The following is a 27,425-nucleotide window of genomic DNA, read 5'->3' on the forward strand; positions in this document are numbered from 1 at the left end:
TGTTCATAGTCTGGTTATTTTGTATCCGGTGGTTGATGTAGGCTTTTACCTGTCAGCCTTCATTCTTCTCCACCGTGAAATTTTAAAAGGAAATTTTCCAACTTTGTCTTCTAGTATGTTTATGGGTTTATTTCTGAAATCTAACCTGGTCCAGTTTAGCTTGTTTGAATATAAGGAGAGATTAGTGGTGCTTCTGAAATCCCTAGTAAAATAAAACGTTCTCTCCCGCAAAGCAAAGGCATCCACCCAGGATAGGGAACAGGTGCTGGGTCAGGCACAAGAAGAGGGATACAGCTTGGGATTTCTCTCAAGTCAGGCTGCCCTCTGAAGGAGGTAACAGCTTTTTACAAACCCCAGAAAGAGTAGTGTTGGGACTGAGAAAGCAGACCTCCCTTTTCCTGCCCACTCCTGCACCCATTTGCCCTCGCTCTGTTGCTTCGTTAGACAAATAGATGTGATGTCTCTGCGTGCCCAGCAGTGTGCTGGTGCAGAAGGGCCAAAGGTTCAGCATTAGCCTCAAGAAGGGCCAAATTCAGCCTCCCACCCCCATGCGCCGCCTCTGGGCTCCTGGTGCGCCCTTTAGCACGCTGGCTGTGGTCTCCCTGCGGCAAGAGTCCGTCACCCTCGATGTGCACCTTTCCCTGCACTCAGGCGCTCTACCTTTCGTGTATGTTCTGATTCACAAGCACATGTGGCCTGCTCTCTCCTCCTGTTAAGATTTGAAAGAGGAACAGGAACAAACATTTATTGAGCATCTGCTTAGTGTCTGGTCCTTTCCTGGGCCCTTGACAATCGTCTCACTGTTTGCTGAATACATGCAGGCTGTCTGGGTGTTTGCTGAGGGCCCCTGCTCCTGAGGACATGCTCCTCCCATGGACTACACTTCTGTGCGCAAGGACAGCCCGAAGGCCCTGTGTGCTGTAACCGACAAGTCTGGGGTGCTCACTGCAGCCACCAGGCTCTTTGTGGGCTGCTTAGGAAGAAGCAAGCTGGGACCGTGAGCATTCACAGGGCATTCCCAACGCACTGGAATTGGACATTTCACATTCAAAAGTGAGAACTACCACCTGAAATTACATCACTTTATTCAACATATGTCCTCATCTGTAAAGTGTTAAATATTAGCTTTCAAAGATTTTTTCCTATTGTTTTGCTTATTTTTAATTATTAGTAAAATCAAAAACAAAGCCAGTACAGATGTAGAAGAGAAAAGGTAACAATTTCCCTTTAAAGCCCCCAGTCACATTCCACAGAAGGAAATAGTGTCAGCAGTCTGATGTATGTTATTGACATTATCTCCACACATCAACAGGATTATAAGGAGGGTGGCTCAGCTGGTAAAGAATCTGCCTGCAATGCGGGAGACGCTGGGTTTGATCCCTGGGTTAGGAAGATCCCCTGAAGAAGGGAACAGCTACCCACTCCAGTATTCTGACCTGGAGAATTCCAGTCCATGGGGTCACAAAGAGTCAGACACGATGAGCATAAGCAACTTTCACTTTCACTTTGTGGAAAAGATGCAGGTCATACACACATACTATCCTGTAGCTTTCTTGTTTATTTGAATAAAACAGCAAATACAGACCTCCAGGGGTTTTATATACATTGTTCTCTAGCTGAAACTGGCATGCTATTTCATAGTATTGCTAACCTGTATTTAGTTAATTATTTTTCTATTGATTAATATTGAGGTAATATCAAGTAGTCAGAGTAAAATCAAGTAGTCCAAAAAGATTTTTAGTACCTAAATAATATAATCATAAAACCGATTTGGTAGTGCTGTACATATTAATATGTACATATGTACACAGTGGGAAGCAGCACTCCCTTCAGACTGTCCCTGTGTTTATGGGAGGGGCAGATGTGGGGGCTCAGTCGTGTCTGACTCTGTGTGACCCTATGGGCTGTAGCCCACAAAGCTCTACTGCCCACGAAATTCTCCAGGCAATAATACTGGCATGGGTTGCCATTTCCTCCTCCAGGGATTCTCCCAACCCAGGGACTGAACCCAAGTCTCTTGCGTCTCCTGCACTGGCGGGTGGATTCTTTACCACTGTGCCGCCTGGGAAGCCCCCAAGTGCGGAGCCTCAGCAAACTCTCAGACAGCCTGCACGCTGTGATGATAAAGGACGCAAGAAGGAGTCAGGCATGAAGTGGATGCTGGAAAGATGTTCGTTCTTTTTCCTCTTTCTATTTCAAACCTCACAGGAGGAATGAGAACTCACATCCTTGTGCATCAGAACATGTACATGGGAAGGAGAGGGGAGAAAAATCTCTGAAAAGTTTGCTCTCTCTAGCTGAAGCCCTGGGCAACCTTGGGCAGAAACTGAACCTAGAGCTAGAGGTGAGGCTCCATCTAGTGGTTGCTCCTCAGAGAGCAGGCTGTAATTGCAGGAGAAATTTGCAAGGAATCCAGGGGTGTTTCCATTTCTTCATTCCACAGTGCTCTTAAGAAGCAAGAGTTCTCATTTTATTCCAGAACTACCACTGTTAAATCTTCTTCCAGATTTTATTCTGGAACCATATATTTAACATGGTCATGATCATGTCATCTATGTTATTGTTCAGTTGCTCAGTCATGCCTGACTCTGCAACCCCATGGACTGCAGCATGCCAGGCTTCCCTGTCCTTCACCATTTCCTGGAGCTTGCTCAAACTCATGTCCATCAAGTCGATGATGCCATCCAACCATCTCAAACCTCCATCACTCCCTTCTCCTTCTGCCCTCAATCTTTCCCAGCATCAGGGTCTTTTCCAATGAGTCAGCTCTTCACATCAGGTGGCCAAAGTATTGGAGCTTCAGCTTCATCAGTCCTTCCAATGAATATTCAGGGTTGATTTCCTTTAGGATTGACTGGTTTGAATCTCTCCTTGCAGTCCAAGGGACTCTCAAGAGTCTTCTCCAACACCACAGTTTGAAAGCATCAATTCTTCGGTGCTCAGCCTTCTTTATGGTCCAACTCTCACATCCATACATGACTACTGGAAAAACCATAGCTTTGACTATATGGACCTTTGTCAGCAAAGTAATGTCTCTGCTTTTTAATACACTGTCTAGATTTGTCATAACTTTTCTTCCATTTAATCTATAGAGGCTTTAACTTCCTGTGATTTCACATCCTGTAGTTTGTTCCTTTAGAGCTCTTTTAATTTGAGATATGCAGCATCATACAGAAAAGCCTAGTGCATAAATGTGTAGACAATATATTGCTGTGAAACAAACACTGAGTAACCTCCACTTGAGTCAGAACACTACAGCCCTTCCTGGTCCAAGAGTCCTTCCTTCCATAGGCTGTGCCAACTTCTATGGTATTCACTTCCTTGCCTCATTATAGTTTTACTGCTTACCTTTGTGCTTCCAAACAATGTAGTTTATTTTTGCCTGTTTTTGAACTTTAAGCACATGCAACCTTATGTGTTCTTTTATTCCTTATCCATTTGGTTTACTCTAATTTTGCTAAGACCTATCCTTGTGCTGTGAGTCAAAGTTCTTTCATTTTCATCATTAGGTACAATGACTTTGAATCAGCATTCCATGGTGTATGTATCAGTCAGCTGTTGCTGCCAGGAAACTTTGTGCCCAGGTGCCTATTGCATGAGTCTGTGCCTTTCTGTTGGATGTGCCTCCTAGGAGTGAAATGGCTGGGTCATTGGGGTTGCTTATCTTCAGCTTCACTAGCTTTACTAGATACCGCCAGATATCATTCCAAAGTGACTGTGCCAGTTTACACTCACTCCATAAGAGTTTCCTTCTCCCCATAGTCTCATTAGCATTTGCTCGATATTGTTAACCAATTTTAACAATTCTGCTAGGCAGGTAGAGGTAATCTGCATTTCCCCAATGTCTGAAGAGGGCTTCCCAGGTGAAACAAATGATAAAGAATCCATCTGCCAATGCAAGAGACGCAAGAGATGCAGTTTCCATTCCTGAGTCAGGAAGATCCCCTGGAGAAGGAAATGGAAAACCACTCAATATTCTTGCCTGGGAAATCTCATGGACAGAAGAGCCTGGTGGGCTACAGTCCATGGGGTTGCAAAGAGTCAGACACAACTGAGCACTGTACTGGCTAATGTCTAAAGCGGCTCAGTTCAGTTCAGTCGCTCAGTCATGTCCTACTCTGCAACCCCATGGACTGCAGCATGCCAGGCTTCCCTGTCCATCACCAGCTTCTGGAGTTTGCTCAAATTTGTGTCCATCGAGTCAGTGATGCCATCCAACCATCTCATCCTCTGTTGTCCACTTCTCTTCCTGCCTTCAATCTTTCCCAGCATCAGGGTCTTTTCCAATGAGTCAGTTCTTCACATCAGGTGGCCAAAGTATTGGAGCTTCAGCTTCATCATCAGTCCTTCCAATGAATACTCAGGGACTGATTTCCTTTAGAATGGACTGGTTGGATCTCCTTGCAGTCCAAGGGACTCTCAAGAGTCTTCTCCAATACCACAGTTCAAAAGCATCAATTCTTTGATGCTCAGCTTTCTTTATGATCCAACTCTCACATCTATACATGACTACTGGAAAAACCATAGCTTTGACTAGACAGACCTTTGTCAGAAAAGTAATGTCTCTGCTTTTTAATATGCTGTCTAGGTTGGTCATAGCTTTTCTTCCAAGGAGCAAACATCTTTTAATTTCATGGCTGCAGTCACCATCTGCAGTGATTTTGGAGCCCAAGAAAATAAAGTCTGTCACTATTTCCATTGTTTCCTTACCTATTTGCCATGAAGTGATGGGACCGGATGCCATGATCTTAGTTTTTGAATGTTGAGTTTTAAGCCAACTTTTTCACTCTCCTCTTTCACCTTCATCAAGAGGCTCTTTAGTTCCTCTTTGCTTTCTGCCATAAGGGTGGTGTCATCTGCATATCTGAGGTTATTGATATTTCTCCCAACAGTCTTGATTTTGGCTTGATTTCATCCAATCTTGATTTCATCCAGCCCAGCGTTTCGCATGATGTACTCTGCATATAAGTTAAATAAGCAGGGTAACAATATACAGCCTTGATGTACTCCTTCCCAATTTGGAACCAGTTCATTGTTCCATGTCTGCTTCTAACTGTTGCTTCTTGACCTGCATACAGATTTCTCAGGAGGCAGGTAAGGTGGTCTGGTATTTCCATCTCTTAAGAATTTTCCAGTTTGTTGTGATCCACACAGTCAAAGGCTTCCATAGTCATTGAAGCAAAAGTATATGTTTTTCTGGAATTCTCTTGCTTTTACTATGATCCAGTGAATGTTGGCAATTTGATCTCTGGTTCTTCTGCCTTTTCTAAATCCAGCTTGGACATCTGGAAGTTCTTGGTTCACATACTGTTGAAGCCACACTTGGAGAATTTTGAGAGGAGTGCAATTATGTGGTAGTTTGAACATTCTTTGGCAGTGCCTTTCTTTGGGATTGGAATGAAAACACTTTTTCCAGTCCTGTGGCCACTGCTGAGTTTTCCAAATTTGTGGGCATATTGAGTTAACAGCATCATCTTTTAGGTTTTGAAATACCTCAGCTGGAATTCCATCACCTCCACTAGCTTTGTTCATAGTGATGCTTCCTAAGGCTCACTTGACTTCACAATCCAGGATGCCTGGCTCTGGGTGAGTGATCATACCATCATGGTTGTCAGGGCCATTAAGCTGGAATTCCATCACCTCCACTAGCTTTGTTCATAGTGATGCTTCCTAAGGCTCACTTGACTTCACATCCAGGATGTCTGGCTCTGGGTGAGTGATCATACCATCATGGTTATCTGGGCCATGAAGATCTTTTTTGTATAGTTCTTCTGTGTATTCTTGCCACCTCTTCTTAATATCTTCTGCTTCTGTTAGGTCCATACTGTTTTTGTCCTTTATTGTGTCCATATTTAAACAGTCCGTGGAATTCTCCAGGCCAGAATCCTGGTCTGGCTATTTGTTCCCTTCTCCAGGGGATCTTCCCAACCCAAAGATCAAACCCAGGTCTCCTGAATTGCAGGCAGCTTATTTATCAGCTGAGCTATGAGGGACACCAAGTGTGCCTGTCTCTGTTGTCTCCTCCTTTCTTCCACCTTCTGTGCCTCTGCCACCCCTGAGACAGCAAGACCAACTCCTCCTCTTCCTCCTCCTTGGTCTATTCAAGGCAAAAATAATGAGGATGAAGACTTTGATGATGATCCACTTTCATTTAATAGTAGTAAATATCATCAAATTAAAAGACACTTACTCCTTGGAAGGAAAGTTATGACCAACCTAGATAGCATATTAAAAAGCAGAGACATTACTTTGCCAACAAAGATCCATCTAGTCAAGGCTGTGGTTTTTCCAGTGGTCATGTATGGATGTGAGAGTTGGACTATAAAGAAAGCTGAGTGCTGAAGAATTGATGCTTTTGAACTGATGGTGCTGGAGAAGACTCTTGAGAGTCCCTTGGACTGCAAGGAGATCCAACCAGTCCATCCTAAAGGAGATCAGTCCTGGGTGTTCATTGGAAGGACTGATGCTGAAGCTGAAACTCCAGTACTTTGGCCACCTCATGCAAAGAGTTGACTCATTGGAAAAGACTCTGATGCTGGGAGGGATTAGGGGCAGGAGGAGAAGGGGACAACAGAGGATGAGATGGCTGGATGGCATCACCGACTCGATGGACATGAGTTTGAGTAAACTCCGGGAGTTGGTGATGGACAGGGAGGCCTGGCGTGCTGCGATTCGTGGGGTCGCAAAGAGTCGGACACGACTGAGTGACTGAACTGAACTTGCATGAAATGTTCCCTTGGTATCTCTAATTTTCTTGAAGAGATCTCTAGTCTTTCCCATTTTATTGTTTTCCTCTTTCTTTGCATTGTTCATTTAAGAAGGCCTTCTTATCTCTCCTTGCTATTCTTTGGAACTCTGCATTCAGATGGATATATCTTTCCTTTTCTTCTTTGCCTTTCACTTCTCTTCTTTTCTCAGCCCTTTGTAAGGCCTCCTCAGACAACCATTTTGCTTTTTTGCATTTCTTTTTCTTGAGGATAGTTTGATCACCACCTCCTGTACAGTGTCACAAACCTCTGTTCATAGTTCTTCAGGCACTCTGTCTATCAGATTAATCCCTTGAATCTATTTGTCACTTCTACTGTATAATTGTAAGGGATTTGATTTAGGTCATACCTGAATGGTCTAGTGGTTTTCCCTACTTTCTTCAATTTAAGTCTGAATTTTGCGATGAGGACTTCATGATCTGAGTCATAGTCAGCTCCCAGTCTTGTTTTTGCTAACTGTATAGAGCTTCTATACACCCTTTAAATGCTTTTTGACCATTTGGATATTCTCTTTGGGGATGTGTCTGACCTAATACCTTGTCCACTTGTCAATGAAGTTGTCTTTTACTTACTGATTGTACATATTCTGGATACAATTGCTTTGTTGGTTAAATGTGCCATCAATATGATTTCCCACTCCTTGGCCTGTCTTTTTCCTTCTTTGGTTATATCTTTTAATGAACAGAAATTCTAGATTTCATTGTTTTCAAGAGTATCCATCTATTCTTTACCCGCAGGTCATGACTAGAATTCCCTAAATTACCTTTTTAATAAAACTTTCATGGACTTACTGTTTACATTTAGGTCTCTGAGATGTCTTCAGCTGACCTTTGTGTTCCATTGGCCTTCTGTCCATCCTTGTTAGATGTATATACTATTGCTGTCCAGCTGACCACATCCTCTCACCGAGTTCTTCTTCAATTTGATAAATATTTATTGAACACCAACTGTGGACCAGGCAATATCCTAGGCACAATGGATATAGTATTGAAGAGTATATAAAAAGATCTCTGTCCTCAAGGGAAGGGCAGGAGATGAGAGTGAGTAAGTAATTGAGCAAATAAGATTATTTCAGATATTTAAAAGACTATTAACACTGAAATGTAATTAAGGAATCAGGAAGGTTAGTGGGCTGGGGCTCCCTTGGCTTAGAAGTCTGAAGTCTGACAGAGCCTCTCCGGTGGCCCTCGCAGGTCCAGTCAGCTTCTCAGTGATGAGGGAGAGTTTCCTTAACTACCGACAGCCATGTAATTTAGCCCTCCACAGTGTCACCTTACATCCGGGATATTCTAGCATATTTGTGTGTATGATGGAGAACAGGAGGAAGCAATCCTTGGGAGTAAAAAGGTGCTGTCTGTATGTAGAGATTTTTCATTTCAGGTAGAGGGACAGAGAACTTATGATTCCAGAGAAAGTAAATTTTAGCATCTTATTTGTAATCTTATTTTTACATAGATGGGTTTGTGCTACTGGATAAGGGGGCTTGGAAGGAGACCAAGATCAAGAGGGAGCAAGAAGAAAAATGAGTGTGGGAGCATCAGCTTCATGAATGCTGAGTGGTTTACTTGACCTTCTGTCCTCTTCCCTGACTCGGGTAGCAAGGATCCACAGTGCTGTTGCTATGTAGAGATTTTAAGTGAGGGTGGGGGGAGTACAATGTGAACATTTTCCAACCTTGAAAAATCTTTTGTATTCTAAAATTTATACGGAGAGGCACAGACCCTAAAATAGCTAAAATGGTTTCGTAAAAGTAATAAAGGGAGAGGAATCCATCTACCCGATATTAGTTAGGGCTACTTAATCAGTTGTGATATTGGGGTAGTAATAGACACATAGATCACAAGAAAAGAGTAGAGATCCCCAAAGCAGACGTATACACATATACTCAACTGGTTTCTGATGCAAAAGCAATTTAGTGGAAGAACAGTAGTCTTTTCAACAAACAGTGTTAAGGTATTTGTACATCCATAGGGGGAAAAACTAAACCTGAACCTCATACTTTATTCAAAAACAATTCAAAATTAATTAATCACATATTTAAATGTAAAACATAATGCTATAAGACTTTTAGGAGGAAATCTTTGAGATCTAGAAGATAATAAAGAGTTCTTAGTCACAATACCAAAGTTACATCCATAATGGAAAAAAATAATAAATTGGACTTCACCAAAATCAAAACCTTTTGCTGTACAAAGAAACACTCTGGTAGGAGGATGAAAAGCTAAACCACACATTGGGGAGACTTTATTTGCAAACCACATATCCAACAAAAGAGTAGTTCTAGAATATAAAATCTCAAAATTCAACAGTAAAAATACAAATAATCCAACTAGAAAACAGACAAAAGACATTTAACCAGAGAGTATATACAGATGGCAAATGTGCACATGAAAAGACCGTTAATCAAAAAAGAAATGCAAATTAAAAACACAATCAGAATGATTAAAATAAAAATATGTGAGGACCCCAAATACTGGTAAGGATGTAAAGAAACAGTATCTCGCACATTTCTGGTAGGAATGTGAAACAGTACAGTTACTTTGGAAAGGGGCTGGCAGTGTCTTATGAAGCCTGGGTTTATTGTATGACCCAGCAATTGCACTTGTGTCTTTATCTCAGGAAAATGAAACTTAGTTTACACATAAACTTAATCCATAAGTGTTCATAGTAGCCCTAAGCTGGAAACAACCCAGGTATCTTTCTGTGGGTAGATGGTTAACAAAGTGTGGTACATCCATCCCATGAAATAGTGCTATAATATTATACAGTCGTAGTAGTATTATAGCATAGTAGTAGTATTCTGCAGTACGAATAATAGTGAAATACAACTTCAGTTGTTCTCCAGAGAATTATTGTGAGTAGGAAAAAACCAATACCAAAAAGTTATATACTATAGAAATCCATTCATATAACATTCTTAAAATGAAAAAATTATAGCAATGAAGAATATATTAGTCATTACCAGAGGTTGGAGAGCAGAAGTTGGGTGAGGTTATAAAAGGGCAACCCGAGGATCCTGAAGTGATGACACTGTTCTGTGTCTTGATGTGGTGGTGGATAGTTGAATCTACGCATGGGATAAAAGCACGTAGAACTAAGTATATAATACCATGCACATGTTTATACACACAAGCACACATACAAATGACTGGAGGGAAACAGAATCTCAGTGAGATCTCTGGGTTGTATCAGTGTCTCATCCTGGTTGTGATACTGTACTGTACCATTGTGAGAATCTGTGTACAGAGCACACTGGATCTCTGTAGTATTTATTACATCTGCATGAGTATCTACAATTATTATATCAAAATTAAAAATTTAATTAGAGAAAAACATTTATATCATTAGTTTAATGACTACATGGAATTCATTTGTATGTATGCATCCAATTCTTAATCAGTATTCTACTGTTTTGAACTGTTAGGTTGTTAACAACTTTTTAAATAATTCTACAGTGAACAATCTTGTAAATAAGCTTTCAATTCAGTTCAGTAGCTCAGTTATGTCCGGGTCACTTTGTGACCCCATGGACTGCAGTATGCCAGGCTTCTCTGTCCATCACCAACTCATGGAGCTTACTCAAACTCACATCCATTGAGTCAGTGACATCATCCAACTATCTCATCCTCTGTCATCCCCTTCTCCTCCCGCCTTCAATCACTGCCAGCATCAGGATCTTTTCAAATGAGTCAGTTCTCCATATCAGGTGGCCAAAGTACTGGGGTTTCAGCTTCAGTGTAAGCTTTAGAAAATGCTTTATTCTCCCTGTTTTTTAGGGTGGGTTTTTTTTTTCCTTTTACTTTAAGAAAAGTTATCAAAATTATGCATGCACATAGTTATAAAATAAAATGGTACTTACATTGTGCTCAAAGTTTAGGGTTCGTCTAGATCACCTGAGCTCCGCTGGGATACAGGCTCTGACTAGACGCGCAGGTGGGACCTGAGGATGCAGTGCTCACCAGCTCCCATGTGACAGGACGCTGCTGATCCCCTCACCACAGCCCGACTCGAGGGTAGTGAGGAGTCAGAAGACTTCCTCTGAAAACAAGACAGCCATCTGCTTGTCCCTCCCTCACCCACAGACAATCAAGTTAGATTTTAACAACAATGTTAAACTGCTATTTTGGTTTATTAGTTAAAATGTTATCTATTAACTTCCAGTTGTGGTCATCATGAAGAATCAGCATCTCAAATTTTTGTCTCCTTTCCATTCCTGTTCAAATAATATTATCTTTGTTACTAGTTAAATCAGTAACAAGTGTTTATATCACCATGGACATGAAAATATTATTCAATGTAGAGCCAAGTAGTGGATTATAGTGACTTTTTTTTCCTGGAGTTAATAATGACTGCATTTTTTGCATGTGTGATTTTCTTTGTCTGTCCTTCAATTTAACTCTCCATCAGGTCATCTACAAACCATTTTATAAGTGTTCAAACATGTCAGTATTCTATCAAGTCTCTCCTTTCTTCTGGGGGCCTTCCTCTTGGAAACCTTTGACCTCCTGCTATAATTCCGACGACTTGTTCTCCAGGAATTCTGCATAATTTTCCTCTCTGATTTCCTGTTTCTTGAATCCTACATCTACCTTTACTTCTTTATTATGCTCAAAAATATCTTCCTTAAGAAAAAGTACATAGGAGGTATAGACACAGAGTTTTTTGAATGTCTGCAGAAAAACTCCTTTTTTAACTTTCATACTTGATGGATGCTTAGGCTTTATGTAGGATTCTGGGTTGAAATTACTCTTCAAAAACTTCTCTGGAGGTCCAGTGGTTAAGAACTTCCAATGCAGAGGATGTGGGTTCAGTCCCTGGTCGAGGAACTAAGATCGCAAATGCCATGTGGCAAGCCAAAAGATAAAAAGGGAGTAAGAACTAAATTTTTTTTAAAGTAAAAAAAAAAACCTGAAGACATTTCTTTGCTGTGCTCTACCATTGAATGTTGCTGGTGAGAAGGACCATGGCATTTGTGTATGGCTTGGGTTTTTATTTTTAATTTAGAAGTTTTTAAGGGTTTTTCTTTTATCCCTGTTCTGAAATATCTTAGTGATAATCCTGGATGTGAGTTTCTTTTTATCCACTGAGCTCAACATTCATTGTACCCTTTCAGTCTAGACACTCAACCTTTACTATTGGGAAAAAAGATATGTATTATTTACTTGATAATTTCCTTCTCTCCTTTTCCCCTGGAACTCCTGGTAGAGGTTATAACTTCCTGATAGGGCTCTAATAGTCTTCATATTTCTACATACTCTCTTCATCTTTGTTTTATTAATATTTTGGAGAGATTTTACTCATTTATTGCCAGCATTCCTATTGAATTTTTCCATTGTTCTCTAATTTTATTTTGTGGTTAAAAAAAGCTTTTTTGATCATATTAATTATACATGCTCCTTATAAAGAATTGCAACAATACATAAAAAATATGTAGAACATAAAAAATTCCCTGTAGATTAACAGTTAGAATATACAAACAGCTCATACAATTTAAGATCAAAGAAACAAACAACCCAATCAAAAAATGGGCAGAAGACCTAAACAGACATTTCTCCAAAGAAGACATACAGATGGCCAACAGACACATGAAAAGATGCTCAACATCACTAATTATTAGAGAAATCAAAACCACAATGAGGTATCTCTTCACACCAGTCAGAATGGATCATCAATAATAAATGTTGGAGGGGTTTGGGAAAAAGGGAACCCATGTATACTATTGGTGGTAGTGTAAATTGGTATAGCCACTGTGAAGAACAGTAAGGAGGTTCCTTAAAAAACCAAAAATAGAGCTACCATATGATATAGCAATCCCACTCCTGGGCACATATCTGGAGAAAACTCTAATTTGAAAAGATACATGCACCCCAGTGTTCATAGCAGCACTATTTACAACAGCCAAGACATGAAAACAACCCAAGTGCCCATCGACAGATGATTGTTTTAAAAAGATATGGTACAGATATACAATGGAATATTACTCAGCCATAAGAAATGAAATATTGCCATTTGATGGATGGACATGGATGGACCTCGAGAATATCATACTAACTGAAGTAAATCAGAGAAAGTAAAGTACTATATGGTTACTTATATGTATAATCTCAAAATGATACAAATGAATATGTATAAAACAGACATGAAAACAGATTATGATTTCCATTATCATTTCCAAATTATGATTACCAAAGTGGAAAGGGAGTTGGGGAAGGATGTATTAGGAGCTTGGGATTAACAGATACAAATTACTGTGCATAAAATAAACAACAAGGATTTACTCTATAGCACAGGGAACTATATTCAATATCTTGTAATAACCTCTAATACAAATAACCTGAGTATATACATATAAATATATATATATATAACTGAATCACTTTGCTGTGCTCCTGAAATTAACACAATATTGTAAACCAACTATACTTCAATAATAATTTTTTTAATTTATTATTTTTTATTGAAGGATAATTGCTTTACAGAGTTTTGCTGTTTTCTGTCAAACCTCAACATGAATCAGCCATAGGTATACATATATCCCCTCCCTTTTGAAACTCCCTCCCATCTCCCTCCCCATCCCACTCCTCTAGGTTGATACAGAGAGCCCCTGTTTGAGTTTCCTGAGCCATACAGCAAATTCCCATTGGCTATCTATTTTACACATGGTAATGTAAGTTTCCATGTTACTCTTTCCATACATCTCACCCTCTCCTCCCCTCTCCCCATGTCCATAAGTCTATTCTCTATGTCTGTTTCTCCATTGTTGCCCTGTAAGTAAATTCTTCAGTACCATTTTTCTAGATTCCATATATATGTGATAGAATACAGTATTTATCTATTTCTGACTCACTTCACTCTGTATAATAGGTTCTGCTCAGTAATATTCCATTGTATATATATACCACAACTTCTTTATTCATTCATCTGTTGATGGACATCTAGGTTGCTTCCATGTTCTAGCTATTGTAAATAGTGCTGCAATGAACAATGGGATACACGTGTCTCAATTTTGGTTTCTTCAGGGTATATGCCTAGGAGCGGAATTGCTGGGTCATATGGTCATTTTATTCCTAGCTTTTAAAGGAATCTCCATACCGTCTTCCCATAGTGGCTGTATCAATTTACATTCCCACCAACAGTGCAAGAGTGTTCCCTTTTCTCCACACCCTTTCCAGCATTTGTTTGTAGACTTTTTGATGATGGCCATTCTGACCAGTGTGAGGTGATACCTCATTGTAGTTTTGATTTGCATTTCTCTAATAATGAATGATGTTGAGCATCTTTTCATGTGTTTGTTAGCCATCTGTATGTCTTCTTTGGAGAAATGTCTGTTTAGGTCTTTTTCCCACTTTTTGATTGGGTTGTTTGTTTTTCTGGTATTGAGTTGTATGAGCTGCTTGTATATTTTGGAAATTAATCCTTTGTCAGTTGTTTCATTTGCTATTATTTTCTCCCATTCTGAGGGTTGTCTTTTCACCTTGTTTATACTTTCCTTTGCTGTGCAAACACTTTTAAGTTTAATCAGGTCCCACTTGTTTACTTTGTTTTTATTTCTGTTACTCTAGGAGGTGGGTCATAGAGGATCTTGCTTTGATTTATGTCATCGAGTGTTCTGCCTATGTTTTCCTCTAAGAGTTTTATAGTTTCTGGTCTTACCTTAGGTCTTTAATCCATTTTGAGTTTATCTTTGTGTATGGTGTTAGGAAGTGTTCTAATTTCATTCTTTTACATGTAGCTGTCCAGTTTTCCCAGCACCATTTATTGAAGAGGCTGTCTTTGCCCCATTGTATATTCTTGCCTCCTTTGTCAAAAATAAGGTACCCATAGGTGCATGGGTTTATTTCTGGGCTTTCTATCTTGTTCCATTGGTCTATATTTCTGTTTTTGTGCCAGTACCATACTGTCTTGATGACTGTAGCTTTGTAGTATAACCTGAAGTCAGGAAGGTTGATTCCTCCAGCTCCATTCTTCTTTCTCAAGACTGCTTTGGCTATTCGGGGTCTTTTGTGTTTCCATATGAATTGTGAAATTTTTTGTTCTAGTTCTGTGAAAAATGCCATTGGTAATTTGATAGGGATTGCATTGAATCTGTAGATTGCATTTGAGTAGTATAGTCATTTTCACAATATTGATTCTTCCTATACCCAGGAACATGGAATATCTCTCCATCTGTTTATGTCATCTTTGATTTCTTTCATCAGTGTCTTATAATTTTCTGTGTACAGTTCTTTCATCTCCTCAGGTAAGATTATTCCTTGATGTTTAATTCATTTCTTGCAATGGTGAATGGGATTTATTCCTTAATTGCTCTTTCTGGTTTTTCATTGTTAGTATATAGAAATGCAAGCAATTTCTGTGTATTGATTTTGTATCCTGCAACTTTGCTAAATTCACTGATTAGCTCTAGTAATTTTCTGATACTATCTTTAGGGTTTTCTATGTACAGTATCATGTCATCTGCAAACAGTGAGAGCTTTACTTCTTCTTTTCTGATCTGGATTCCTTTTATTTCTTTTTCTTCTCTGATTGCTGTAGTTAGGACTTCCAGAACTATGTTGAATAATAGTGGTGAAAGTGGACACCCTTGTCTTGTTCCTGATCTTAGGGGGAATGCTTTCAGTTTTTCACCATTGAGAATAATGTTTGCTGTAGGCTTATCATATATGGCCTTTACTATGTTGAGGTAGGTTCCTTCTATGCCCATTTTTTGAAGAGTTTTAATAATAAGTAAGGGCTGATTTTGTCAAAATCTTTTTATGCATCTATTGGGATGATCATATGGTTTTTGTTTTTCAATTTGTTAATATGGTATATCACATTGTTTTATTTATGTATATTTAAGAATCCTTGCATCCCTGGAATAAACCCAACTTGATCATGGTGTTTGATGTGTTGCTGAATTCTGTTTGCTAAAATTTTGTTGAGGATTTTTGCATCTATGTTCATCAGTGATATTGGCCTGTAGTTTTCTTTTTTGTGTGTTGTCTTTGTCTGGTTTTGGTATCAGGGTGATGGTGGCCTTGTAGAATGAGTTTGGAAGTGTTCCTTCCTCTGCAATTTTTTGAAAGAGTTTTAGAAGGATAGGCATTAGCTCTTCTCTAAATGTTTGAGATAGAATTCTCCTGTGAAGCCATCTGGTCCTGGGCTTTTGTTTTTTTGGGAGATTTTTTTTATCACAGCTTCAATTTCAGTGCTTGTAATTGGGTTGTTCATAATTTCTATTTCTTCCTGGTTCAGTCTTGGAAGATTGAACTTTTCTAAGAATCTGTCCATTTCTTCCAGGTTATCCATTTTATTGCTATATAGTTGTTCATAATAGTCTCTTATAGTCCTTTGTATTTCTGCATTGTCTGTTGTAACCTCTCCTTTTTCATTTCTAATTTTGTTGATTTGATTCTTCTCTCTTTTTTTCTTGATGAGTCTGGCTAAGGGTTTGTCAATTTTGTTTATCTTCTCAAAGAACCAGCTTTTAGTTTTATTAATCTTTACTATTGTTTCTTTCATTTCTTTTTCATTTATTTCTGCTCAGATCTTTATGATTTCTTTCCTTCTACTAATTTTGACTTTTTTTTCTTCTTCTTTTTCCAGTTGTTTAGGTATAAGGTTAGGTTGTCTATTTGATGTTTGCCTTGTTTCTTGAGGTAGGATTATATTGCTATAAACTTCCCTCTTGGAACTGCTTTTGCTGCATCCCATAGGTTTTGAGTTGTTGTGTTTTCATTGTCATTTGTTTCTAGAAATTTTTTTATTTCCCTTTTTTTCTTCAGTAACCTGTTGGTTATTTAGAAATGTGTTGTTTAATCTCCATGTGTTTGTGTTTCTTACAGTTTTTTTCTTGTAATTGATATCTAGTCTCATAGCATTGTGGTTGGAGAAGATGCTTGATACAATTTCAATTTTCTTAAATTTACTGAGGTTTGATTTGTGACCCAAGATGTGGTCTATCTTGGAGAATGTTCCATGTGCACTTGAGAAGAAGGTGTATTCTTCTGCATTTGGATGGAATGTCCTGAAGATATCAATGAGCTCCATCTCATCTAACGTATCATTTAAGACTTGTGTTTCCTTACTAATTTTCTGTTTTGATGATCTGTCCATTGGTTTCAGAGGGGTATTAAAGTCTCCTACTATTATTGTGTTACTGCTAATTTCTCCTTTTATGTCTGTTAGTGTTTGTCTTATGTACTGAGGTGTTTCTATGCTGGATGCATAGATATTTGCAATTGTTATGTCTTCCTCTTGGATTGATCCCTTGATCATTATGTAGTGTCCTTCCTTATCTCCTGTGATCTTCTTTATTTTAAGGTCTATTTTGTCTGATATGAGGATTGCTACTCCAGCTTTCTTTTGCTTCCCATTTGCATGGAATATATTTTTCCATCCTCTCACTTTCAGTCTATATGTGTCTTGAGGTCTGAAGTGGGTTTCTTGTAGACAGCATATATATGGGTCTTTTTTATCCATTTAGCCAGTCTGTATCTTTTGGTTGGAGCATTTAATCCACTTACATTTAAAATAATTATTGATACATATGTTCCTATTGCCATTTTCTAATTGTTTGGGGTTGATTTTGTAGATCTTTTTTCTTCTGTTGTATTTCTTGACTATATAAGTTCCCCTTTAACATTTGTTGTAAAGCTGGTTTGGTGGTACTGAATTCTCTTAACTTTTGCTTGTCTGAAAAGCTTTTTATTTCTCCATCAATTTTGAATGAGATCCATACTGGGTACAGTAATCTTGGGTGTAGATTTTTCCCTTTCAGTACCTTAAATATATCCTGCCATTCCCTTCTGGCCTGCAGAGTTTCTGCTGAAAGATCAGCTGTTAAGTATATGGGGTTTCCCTTGTATGTTACTTGTTGCTTCTCCCTTGCTGTTTTTAATATTCTTTCTTTGTGTTTAGTCTTTGTTAGTTTGATTAGTATGTGTCTTGGTGTGTTTCTCCTTGGGTTTATCCTGTATGGGACTCTTTGTGCCTCTTGGACTTGATTGGCTATTTCCTTTTCCATGTTGGGGAAATTTTCAACTATAATTCTTCAAAAATTTTCTCATACCCTTTCTTTTTCTCTTCTTCTTCTGGGACCCCTATAATTCAATGTTGGTGCGTTTGATATGGTCCCAGAGGTCTCTGAGACTGTCCTCAGTTCTTTTCATTCTTTTTACTTTATTCTGCTCTTCAGAAGTTATTTCCACCATTTTATCTTCCAGCTCACTGATTTGTTCTTCTGCTTCAGATATTCTGCTATTGATTCCTTCTAGAGTATTTTTAATTTCAGTAATTGTGTTGTTTGTCTCTGTATGTTTATTCTTTAATTCTTCTAGGTCTTTGTTAATTGATTCTTGCATTTTCTCCATTTTGTTTTCAAGGTTTTTGATCATCTTTACTATCATTATTCTGAATTCTTTTTCAGGTAATTTTCCTATTTCCTCTTCATTTATTTGGACTTCTGTGTTTCTAGTTTGTTCCTTCATTTGTGCAGTATTTCTCTGCCTTTTTTTTTTTTTTTAAGTTATTGTGTTTGAGGTCTCCTTTTCCCAGGCAAGGTTGAATTCTTTCTTCCTTTTGGTTTCTGCCCTCCTAAGGGTGAGTGGTTTGTGTGAGCTTCGCATACAGGGAGATTTGTGCTGAGTTTTTGTTTGTTTGCCTTTGCTCTAATGCGCAAGGCTGAGTGAGGTGGTCCTTTGTATTTCTGTTTTGTTTGTTGTTTAGATGAGGCGTCTGGCCACTCATGGCTGGGTGATGCAGGTCTTGTATTCACGTGGTTTCCTCTGTGTGAGTCTCACTGTCTGATGCTCCCCAGGGTTAGTTCTCTGGTAGTCTAGGGTCTTGGAGTCAGCGCTCCCACTCCAAAGGCTCAGGGCTTGATCTCTTGTTCACGCTGTAGGGACTGCAGCGAGGGATCAGACATTCACAGTGTGAGGCAGCTCTTAAAGATTCCCCTTGCTCTTGTTGCCCTCACTTCCTGAAGCAGCCATTTGAACTGGTGGCAGCGGCCAAGCCGTTAAGAATGCACAGCTGTATTGTAAACACTTCAGAGGTCCAATTCCCATCCTCGTCCACCCCATGCAGTCTCTACCCCTTCCTCACTCCTCAATAATAATTTTTTTAAAAGCCCTGTGATTGTACACTTTTGTGGTAGTCATCCTAACATTTTGGTGGCCATCATTTTGTCCTTCCTTTCATACAAACACACTCTAACAGAGCCACAAATACAGTTTGACATAAACAGGATCTCATTTGTGTTGTGTTATCACAGATGCCCTCCCTGCTGTCCTCCCACCTCAGCATCACTGCACAGTGACCTCCGTTAACATGAGCCTGCAAGCTAGTGAAATGCATCCTGTATTTTCTCCAAGGTATTATAATCACAAACAGATGCTTACATGTGTGTACATGCATACACATCTATACAAACACCTTAGATGCCTTTCCTGTGTCTTATGTTTACCACATAATAGCATTCACATTCATGGAAGTATCTCTACAGTGCTTATAATTCTAAGTAATAACTGCATAATATTCCATGGTATAGTCTCACTTTCCCTGGTGGCTCAGACAGTAAAGCGTCTGTCTGCAATGCTGGAGACTTGGGTTCAATCCCTGGGTCAGGAAGATCAACTTGGAGAATGAAATGGCAACCCACTCCAGTATTCTTGCCTGGAAAATCCCATGGACAGACAGTCCATGGAGTTGCAAAGAGTCAGACAAGACTGAGCAACTTTACTATTCCATGGTATAAGTGTATCAAAATTTACTCATTTCACCTGTGGATAATGACACACTTTGTTTCCAATTACTGGCAGCTACAAATACTGATTTAGAAAACCCCTTTTTATATATAACCATACAGAGTGATACATTTTTGTAAACAGAAACTTAGTAGGGGGGTTGCTGATGGTTATAAGAATTTCAATAGATTCCAGATTGCTTCCAAAAAGGCTACAATATTTTTGGTAGCTTTTTGTATTTCTCCTAACCTCCATGAATAATGAGCATTATAATCTTGTAATTCTTGGTTTTGGTTAGATATTGTTTCTGATGTTTTATATTCTTATTTTGATTCAGTTTTGTTAGTACATTTAACTACAATTGCTTTTTCTTACTTCCTCTTGCTCTTTTTTAAACTTTCATTTTTAAATATTTGTAGATCACAGGAAGCTGAAATTTAATACAGAGAGGTTCAGTGTTCCCTTTACCCAGTTCCCCAAAAGTAATATGCTTTGTCACTATAGAATAACATCAAATCCAGGAACTGACACTGAAAGAACATGTGTGTATGTCCCTCTGTACCATTTTATCACATGTGTAGATTCATGTGGCAGCTACCACCAGCCATATACTATTCCACCAGCCTCAGGCTGCACTCCTTTGCAGTCAAAACTTCCCTCCCTTTCCATAACCACTTTCAACCACTAATCTGATCTCCATTCTATGATTTTGTCATTTCAAAAATATTACCATCTGAGATTTGCTTTTTTCACTCAGCATAAATCCAGTGATTTCCATTGAGTTGTGTGTATCCATTCCTTTTTACTGCTGATTATTATTCCATTGAATGACTTTACCATATTTTCCTTAATCAATTACCTGTTGAAGGACATTTGGGTCACTTCCAGCTTGAGGCTGTCACAAATAAAGCTCCCATGAAGATTTTTGAAGAGGTTTTTTGGTGGGCAAAAGTTTTCATTCCTCTGGGATAAATGCACCTCCCACTCCCCCACATCAGTGTGACTGCTGTGTTGCATGATATGCATATGTTTAGTTTTTTTTTTAAGTGTCAGTTTTTTTCCAGTGTGCTGTACCATTTTACATTCCCACCATCCATATGTGAGAGACCTGGTTTTCTGCATCCTTGCCAACATTTGAAATTTTTAATGTTTTTCACTTTCAGTTCAGTTCAGTTCAGTTCAGTCACTCAGTTGTGTCCGACTCTTTGCGACCCCATGAACCGCAGCACACCAGGCCTCCCTGTCCATCACCAACTCCCAGAGTCCACCCAAACCCATGTCCACTGAGTCAGTGATGCCATCCAACCATCTCATCCTCTGTTGCCCACTTCTCTTCCTGCCCTCAAGCTTTCCCAGCATCAGGGTCTTTTCCAATGAGTCAGCTCTTTCTCATCACGTGGCCAAAGTATTGGAGTTTCAGCTTCACCATCAGTCCTTCCAATGAACACCCAGGACTGATCTCCTTTAGGATGGACTGGTTGGATCTCCTTGCAGTCCAAGGGACTCTCAAGAGTCTTCTCCAACACCACAGCTCAAAAGCATCAATTCTTCTGTGCTCAGCTTTCTTTATAGTTCAACTCTCACATCCATACATGACCACTGGAAAAACCATAGCCTTGACTAGACAGACCTTTGCCAGCAAAGTAATGTCTCTGCTTTTTCTAATAAGCATGTAGTGGTCTTGTGATTCTGACATACATTCCATGAGGGCTGGTGATGTTAAGCTTTTTTCATGTGGTTATTCACTGTGCTCAGGCTGCTATAACAAAATGCTATAGGCTGCAGCTTAAAAATGACAGAAACTTATTTCTCACAGTCCTGGAGGCCAGGAAATCCAAGATTGAGGTGTTAGCAGGTTCAGTGTCTGGTGAGAGCTCTCTTCCTATATAGCCTCTTTTCACTGCAACATCACAGGCAGGAGGAAGGGAGGTCTCTGGGACTTCATCTACTAGGGCGCTAATCCCACTCAAGAGGCCCCTGCCTTCAGGGCCGAGTCACCTCCAAAGGCCCCATATGGCTCATACCAGCACCGTGGGAGGTTAGGATTTCAACATGTTAATTTTGGGGGACACAGATATTCAGTCTATAGAATTTGTCATACCTCTGTATCTTCTTAGGTGAAATGTCTCTCCATATTTGTGCTCATTCTCTAACTGAATTGTTGATTTTTACAGTGGAGTTTTGAGAGTTCTTTTTATGAAATATATCGGACTTATAACATGTGTAAGTTTAAGGTGTACAACATGTTGGTTTGATAGAATTATATATTATAGATTGCATTTTATATTGCAATATGATTACCACTGTTAACTAGTATCTCTAACATGTCACCTAATTTTCATTTCTTTTTGTTGTGATAGCATTTAAGGTCTAATCCCTTAGCAGCTTTTCAATTTATAATACAGTATTGCTGACTACAATCACTATGCTGTGTATTAGATCTCCAGAACTTGTTCATCTTCTAGTTGCAAGTTTATACCCTTACACAAAATCTCCAAATTTACCCTGCCCCTCAGTCCCTGGTAACCACTATTCTACTCTCTGATTCTACAAATTCAGCTTTTTAGATTTCACATATGAATGATATCATACAGTGTTTGTCTTCCTGTCTCATTATCTCAACATACTGCACTCAAGGTCCATCTGTGTTGTTGGAAATGGCAGGATGTCCTTTCTCATAACTGAAATATATACCACATCTTCATCCACTCATTCATTGAGGGATGCCTGAATAGGCTATTATGAATAATGCTGTCTTGAATGTGGGAGTGAAGACAACTCCTTGATAACCTACTACCATTCTCTTTGGCTATATACCCAGAAATGCGATTGATGAATCTTGGGGTAGTTTTATTTTTAATTCTGTAAGCAACCTTTATACTATATTTCATAGTATCTGAACAAATTTACATTCCCATCAGTAGTGCACAAGGATTCCCTTTTCTTACATCCTCACCAATACTTACCTCTTATCTTCCTGTTGAGAGCTATTCTAATAGGTGTGAGGTTATATCTCATTGTGGTTTTGATTTATATTTCCCTGATGATTAGTAATGTTGAGTATCTCTTTATGTACCTATTGTCCACTTGTATGTCTTCTTTGGAAAAAAAAAATGAATTCAGTTTCTTTGCCCATTTTTCAATTAAATTGTTTGCTTCTTTTGTTACTGAGTTGTATGAGTTCTTTATATATTTTGTATATTAATGTCTTTTCCAATATATGGCTTGCAAATGTTTTCTACTATTTTGTGGATTGTCTTTTCATTTAGTTGATTGGGTTTTTATTTATTTATTTATTTTTTGCTGTGAAAAGCTTTTTAATTTGATGTAGCCCACTTGCTGACTTTTACTTTTGTTGCTTGTCCTTTTGGTGTGATATCCAAAAATCATTGCCAAGACCAGTGTCATGGAGCTTCTTCCCTTTTTTCTAGAGGCTTTGCTGTATTCAGTCTTATGTTTATGTGCTTAATTCAAGTTAATTTTGTGAGTAGTGTAAGATGGGCTCCAATTTCATTTTTCTGCATGTGGCTATTTAGATAAAATTCTTTGTTGAAGTGTATCAGGGTAATGCTAGTCTTGTAAAGTGAATTTGAAAGTGTTTTATCTTCAATTTTTTGAAGTTTAAGAAGAATTTGCATTAGTTCTTCTTTAAATGTTTGGTTGAATTCACCAACTCAATGGATGTGAATTTGAGCAAACTCCAGAAGTTAGTAATGGACAAGGAAGCTTGGCTTGCTGCAATCCATGGTATTTCTATGGTATCACCTGTAATGTCAACTCTCTCATTTACGATTTTACTTGAGCCTTTGCTCCTTTTATCCTAGTTAGTCTAGCAAAAGGATTGTCAATTTTGTTTATTTTTTCTAAAAATCAGCACTGAGCTTCCTTATCTTTTCCATTGGTTTTCTGCTCTCCATTTCATTTGTTTCTGCTGTGATCTTTGTTGTTTCTTTCCTTCTGACAAATCAGGCTCAATTTGTTGTTCTTTTTCTGGCTCCTTGAATTATGAAACTACATTGCTTATTTCAGATTTTTTTCTTACTGTAGGCATTTATAATTGTAAATTTCCCTCTAAGAACTGCTCTTGCTGCATCCCCTAGGTTTTGTAGTATTATATTTCCATTTTCATTTCATTCAATATATCTTTACTTCATTTTTTATTTCTTCTTTGACTCACTGATTGTTCAGGACTGTGTCATTCAATTTCCACTTATTTGTGAACTTTCCAGTTTTTCTTCTGTTATTGATTTCTAGTCATACTATTGTCTAGAAATATACCTGGTAATATTTCAATTTTCTTAAATTTGCTAAGATTTTTTTTCTTTGACTTATCATATGATCTATCCTGGAGAATGTTCTGTGTGTACTTGAGAGCAATGTGTATTCTGCTGCTGTGGTATGAAATGTTATGAATATGTTTGTTTGGTCCAATTGGTCTAAAAGTATAGTTCAGATCCAACATTTTCTTACTGATTTTCTGGATGTCCTATCCATTGTTTTAAGTGGGATAGTGGAATCTTCTACAATTATTGTATTATTGTCTGCTTTTCCCTTCTGATATGTTTTTCTGATGTTGCTTTAATATGCTTAGATACTCCAGTATTGGTGTATTTATATTGATGACTATTATATCTTCTTCATGAATTGAGCTCTTTATCATTATAAAATTATCTTTATCTCATTACAGTTTTTAGCTTTATTTTGTCTGATATAAGTATAACTACTCTGCTGTCTTCTGATTTCTACATACACAGAATACATTTTTTCATCCCTTTTCTCTGATGCTATGTGACTCTAAATCTGATTGGGTCTCTTAAAGGCAGCAAAAATTTCTTTCTTTTTTCATCTGTTCAACCACTCTCTGACTCTTGATTAGAGAATTTAATCCATTTATATTTAGAGTATTTACTGATAGAGACTTATTAATCCCATTTTATTAATTGCTTCCTGGGTATTTGGTAGTTCCTTTGTTACCTTCTGCCTTTATTTGTGAATGGATGATTTTCCACAGTGGTATGCTTTGATTCCCTTCTCTTTACCTTTTTTACATCTACTGTAGGTTTTCGCTCTGAGGTTAACAAGAGGCTTACATTTTCTTCTATGCTAATAACAACTTAAATCATATACAAAACCTCTACCCTTTCATTCCTTGCCTCTTTATGTTTTTGATGCCATAATTTACTACTTTCTATATTTTACTTTTATTAACAAATTATTGTAACTAGTTTTTTTAATACTATTGTCCTTTAACTTTTATATTGGATTTAAATGATTAATACACCACCATATTCCAGTATTAGAGTATTGTTAATTTGACTGTAACTTTACCAGTTAAAATGTACTTGTGTGTTGCACATTTTCACGTAGTAATTAGTATACTTTTATTTCAGCTTGTGAAATTCCTTTCTACATTTCTTATAAGGCAGGTCTCAGTTCAGTTCAGTTCATTTCGGTTCAGTCGCTCAGTCGTGTCTGACTCTTTGAGACCCCATGAATCGTAGCACACTAGGCCTCCCTGTCCATCACCAACTCCCAGAGTTTACTCAAACTCATGTCCATCGAGTCAGTGATGTCATCCAGCCATCTCATCCTCTGTCGTCCCCTTCTCCACCTGCCCCGGATCCCTCCCAGCATCAGGGTGTTTTCCAATGAGTCAACTCTTCGCATCAGGTGGCCAAAGTATTGGAGTTTCAGCTTCAGCATCAGTCCTTCCAGTGAACACCCAGGACTGATCTCCTTTAGGAAAGACTGGTTGGATCTCCTTGCAGTCCAAGGGACTCTCAAGAGTTTTCTCCAACACCACAGTTCAAAAGCATCAATTCTTCGGTGCTCAGCTTTCTTCACAGTCCAACTCTCACATCCATACATGACCACTGGAAAAACCATAGCCTTGACTAGACGGATCTTTTTTGGGAAAGTAATGTCTCTGCTTTTTAGTATGCTATCTAGGTTGGTCATAACTTTCCTTCCAAGGAGTAAGCGTCTTTTAATTTCATGGCTGCAATCACCATCTGCAGTGATTTTGGAGCCCAAAAAATAAAGTCTGACACTGTTTCCACTGTTTCCTCATCTATTTGCCATGAAGTGATGGGACCAGATGCCATGATCTTAGTTTTCTGAATGTTAAGCTTTAAGCCAACTTTTTCACTCTCCTCTTTCATTTTCATCAAGAGGCTTTTTAGTTCCTCTTCACTTTCTGCCATAAGGGTGGTGTCATCTGCATATCTGAGGTTATTGATATTTCTCCCGGCAACCTTGATTCCAGCTTGTGTTTCTTCCAGCCCAGCATTTCTCATGATGTACTCTGCATATAAGTTAAATAAGCAGGGTGACAATATACAGCTTTGACGTACTCCTTTTCCTATTTGGAACCAGTCTGTTGTTTCACTGTCCAGTTCTAACTGTTGCTTCCTGACCTGCATACAGGTTTCTCAAGAGGCAGGTCAGATGGTCTGGTATTCCCATCTCTTTCAGAATTTTCCACAATTTATTGTGATCCACACAGTCAAAGGCTTTGGCATAGTCAATAAAGCAGAAATAGATGTTTTCTGGAACTCTCTTGCTTTTTTGATGACCTGGCAAATGTTGGCAGTTTGCTCTCTGGTTCCTCTACCTTTTCTAAAACCAACTTGCCCCGAGCACTTGTCTCGTGCACTAGGATGACCCAGAGGGATGGGGTGGGGAGGGAGGTGGGAGGGGGGTTCAGAATGGGGAACACATGTAAATCCATGGCTGATTCATGTCAATGTATGGCAAAAACCACTACAATATTGTAAAGTAGTTAGCCTCCAACTGATAAAAATAAATGAAAAAAAAAAATAAAATAAAAATAAAACCAGCTTGAACATTGGGAGTTCACGGTTCACGTATTGCTGAAGCCTGGCCTGGAGAATTTTGAGCATTACTTTACTAGCGTGTGAGATGAGTGCAATTGTGTGGTAGTTTGAGTATTCTTTGGGATTGGAATGAAAATGGACCTTTTCCAGTCCTGTGGCCACCACTGAGTTTTCCAAATTTGCTGGCATATTGAGTGCAGCACTTTCACAGCATCATCTTTCAGGATTTGAAATAGCTGAACTGGAATTCCATCACCTCTACTAGCTTTGTTCATAGTGATGCTTTCTAAGGCCCACTTGACTTCACATTCCAGGATGTCTGGCTCTAGGTGAATGATTACACCATCGTGATTTTCTGGGTCGTGAAGATCTTAGTACAGTTCTTCTGTGTATTCTTGCCACCTCTTCTTAATATCTTCTGCTTCTGTTAGGTCCATAGCATTTCTATCCTTTATCGAACCCATTTTTGCATGAAATGTTCCCTTGGTTTCTCTAATTTTCTTGAAGAGATCTCTAGTCTTTCCCATTCTGTTCTTTTCCTCTATTTCTTTGCATTGATCTCTGAGGAAGGCTTTCTTATCTCTCCTTGCTATTCTTTGGAACTCTGAATTCAAATGGGAGTATCTTTCTTTTTCTCCTTTGTTTTTCACTTCTCTTCTTTTCGCAGCTATTTGTAAGTCCTCCTCAGACAGCCATTTTGCTTTTTTGCATTTCTTTTCCATGGGGATGGTCTTGATCCCTGTCTCCTGTACAGTGTCATGAACCTCTGTCCATAGTTCATCAGGCACTCTATCAGATCTAGTCCCTTAAATCTATTTCTCACTTCCACTGTATAATCATAAGGGATTTGATTTAGGTCATACCTGAATGGTCTAGTGATTTCCCCTACTTTCTTCAATTTAAGTCTGAATTTGGCAATAAGGAGTTCATGATCCAAGCCACAGTCAGCTCCTGGTCTTGTTTTTGCTGACTGTATAGAGCTTCTCCATCTTTGGCTGCAAAGAATATAATCAATCTGATTTCAGTGTTGACCATCTGGTGATGCCCACATGTAGAGTCTTCTCTTGTGTTGTTGGACGAGGGTATTTGCTATGACC

The 27,425-nt window shown here is 38.7% G+C and overlaps 1 protein-coding gene across 1 annotated transcript in view; it reads left to right on the forward strand.

The window, feature by feature from the left end:
• The window catches only part of ARHGEF4 (Rho guanine nucleotide exchange factor 4), a 335,116-nt gene that overhangs the window by 157,419 nt on the left and 150,272 nt on the right, over positions 1-27,425 (forward strand).

Source organism: Odocoileus virginianus, unplaced genomic scaffold (genome assembly GCF_023699985.2).
Source record: "Odocoileus virginianus isolate 20LAN1187 ecotype Illinois unplaced genomic scaffold, Ovbor_1.2 Unplaced_Contig_9, whole genome shotgun sequence".
Taxonomy (NCBI): domain Eukaryota; kingdom Metazoa; phylum Chordata; class Mammalia; order Artiodactyla; family Cervidae; genus Odocoileus; species Odocoileus virginianus.